The sequence below is a fragment of the Delphinus delphis genome, chromosome 20, assembly GCF_949987515.2.
Source record: "Delphinus delphis chromosome 20, mDelDel1.2, whole genome shotgun sequence".
Lineage (NCBI taxonomy): Eukaryota > Metazoa > Chordata > Mammalia > Artiodactyla > Delphinidae > Delphinus > Delphinus delphis.
The window spans coordinates 5,202,835-5,205,924 of record NC_082702.1 but is presented as its reverse complement, the minus strand read 5'-3'; positions in this window follow the sequence as shown (position 1 = coordinate 5,205,924).

Sequence of the window (3,090 nt, the reverse complement as noted above, 5' to 3'; positions counted from 1 at the left end):
AAAACAGCAGCAGCAATTAAATGTGAATCATATAACTACAAATACTATTTGGTTTCTTCTGACTAAATTCCACTCTTGGTTAACCGCTCTTTATTCAATTTCCAAGAATAAGACTAACTTTTCAGACTTCCCTGGTGGCGCAGTGGTTAAGAATCCACCTGCCAATGCAGGGGCCAGGGGTTCAAGCCCTGGTTCTGGAATATCCCACATGCCGCACAGCAACTTAAGCCTGTGCGCCACAACTACTGAGCCTGTGCTCCAGAGCCCATGCTCTGCAATGAGAAGCCTGCACACCACAACAAAGAGTAGCCCCTGCTTGCCACAACTAGAGAAAGCCCATGTGCAGTAATGAAGACCCAAGGCAGCCAAAAATAAATTTACTGAAAAAAAAGACTCATTTTTCATTAACCATTGCCATTCAGTGGAGAACGTAACCACCATTTCCAGTGCATTATTTCTAACAAATAACGAGTCCTAGTAACCTGTGACTCTCCTCCCATGAAAAGTCCAGTCCTTAATGCTTGGTCTGTTCATTGCCGGTTGGAAGAACATTCTGTACTATAACCCACTAGCTATGGATGGGCACCTTGAACATAAGCATAACTGATGTCATAGGTTTACATTATTCTCTGCCCTTCCCTGATTCTAATTCATTCAATATTGTTATGTAACTCCGTATTTTTTTTTTTTTCTTTTTGGCTAGGTCGGGTCTTAGTTGTGGCACATGGGATCTTTATTGAGGCATGCGAGATCTTTCATTGCAGCAGACTGGGTCTTTGTTGTGGCAGGTGGGCTTCTCTCTAGTTGTAGCATGAGGGTTTTCTCTTCTCTAGTTGTGGCACGCATGCTCCAGGGCACATGGGATATGTAGTTTGTGGCACGCAGGCTCTCTAGTTGAGAAGCGCAAGCTCAGTAGTTGCAGCGCGTGGGCTAGTTTCCCCACAGCATGTGGGATCTTAGTTCCCTGACCAAGGACTAACCCACATTCCCTGCATTAGAAGGCGGATTCTTTTTTTTTTTTTGCGGTATGCGGGCCTCTCACTATTGTGGCTTCTCTCGTTGCAGAGCACAGGCTCCGGATGCGCAGGCTCAGTGGCCATGGCTCACGGGGCCAGCCGCTCCGTGGCATGTGGTATCCTCCTGGACCAGGGCACGAACCCGTATCCCCTGCAACAGCAGGCAGACTCTCAACCACTGCACCACCAGGGAAGCCCAGAAGGCAGATTCTTTACCACTGGACCACCAGGGAAGTCCTTTAGTATTGTTTTTCCAGGAAAGGTGGATATGAATGAACCACACCTAGTGAATTTGGCCCCTTCGTCTTGACTCCATCCCAGAGACCATCAGGAAATTCCTGTAAGAAAGGTATAAAATCAAAAGACTTCAAATCTTAGCTTGAAATTCATAAAGTAGCAATGTAGCCTTTTCAAGAATACTCAAATGAAATACTCTATATTTTATTAGAACAGAAGGGCTATTTCCACATGTCCTTGCTGCAGTGATGTACGTAAGTTTTAATATTTTGTGACTTGTAATTATTCTGTAGTACGTAACATCTCAGGTTAATCTCAGAGAAGTAAAGACTTAGTTATTCCTAGTATGGATTATTGGATGTATGGCGTGTTGTAAGAATTGGCCAAAAAATTTACACATTACATTTGTAAGGATTCTCCCCAACACGAATTCTTTGGTGAATCTTAAGAACACACTGTTTCTTAAAGGTATGTCCATGTTTAATATATCTGTGTAGTTCTGTCCTGCATGAATTCACTCATTACGCCAAAGATGTGAATACTTGATTAAAAAAACTGTACAACATTCATTACATTTGTAAGGTTGCTCTTCAATATAACTTTTTTTTTTCCTTTTTGGCTGCTTTGGATCTTTGTTGCGGTGCACAGGCTTCTCATTGCAGTGGCTTCTCTTGTTGCAGAGCACGTCCTCTAGGTCCACGGGCTTCAGCAGTTGTGGCACAAGGGCTCAGTAGTTGTGGCTCGCGGGCTCTAGAGTGCAGGCCCAGTAGTCGTGGAGCACGGGCTTAGTTGCTCCGCGGCATGCAGGATATTCCTGGACCGGGGCTTGAACCCATGTCTCCTGCACTGGCAGACGGATTCTTTTTTTTAAATAAAGTTTTATTTATTTACTTATCTGGCTGCATTGGGTCTTCATTGCTGCACGGGGGCTTTCTCTAGTTGTGGCAAGTGGGGTTCACCCTTGGTTGCAGTTCCCGGTCTTCTCCTTGTTGTGGCTTCTCATATTGCAGAGCACGGGCTCTAGGCACGTGGCCTTCAGCAGTTATGGCACACAGACTCAGTAGTTGTTTCATGGGCTCCAGAGCGCAGGCTGAGTAGTCATGGTGCACAGGCTTAGCTGCTCTGCGGCATGTGGGATCTTCCCAGACCAGGGCTTGAACCCATGTCCCCTGGGTTCTTAACCACTGTACCACCAGGGAAGCCTTATAACTCCTCTTATGTTCCACAGTTTTGGTCTTTGAGTAAAGCCTTAGCCTGCACATTACTTTTGTATGGTTTTTCTGGAAGATGTATATTTTCAAGTCTAGTGCAGTGTGAGGCCTGGATAAACCTCTGTCCATACATCTATACGGCTTCTCCTCAATATGGACTCTCAGTTGTTGTATAATACTTGAACTCAAGGTAAAACTGTTGCCACTCCCACTGCATTTGTAAACTATTGCTCCAGTATGTTCCCCCTTTTATGTCTGGGTAAAATCCTTGCTATGCACATTAGATTTGTGTGGTTTGTCTCCAAGACATATATTCTTATGTATCCTGAAAGTAAGCAATAATTCAAAACTTTGCCACACTCCTTGCATTTGTAAGTACAAAGGATTTGGTGAGCCCCGAGTGTAGGCAATACCTAAAAAGCCTTGCCACATTCAGTAAATGTGTAAGGTTTTGTCCAGGACGGATTACCTGATGACTGGTGAAATGTGACCCGAGTAAGGGTTTTACACACTCCTATCATTTGTAAGGTTTCTCTCCAGAATGAATTCTTTATAGGTCAAAGGTCAAACCATTCTCTAAAAGCCTTGACACATGCAATACATTTATACAGCTTCTACTGAGTATG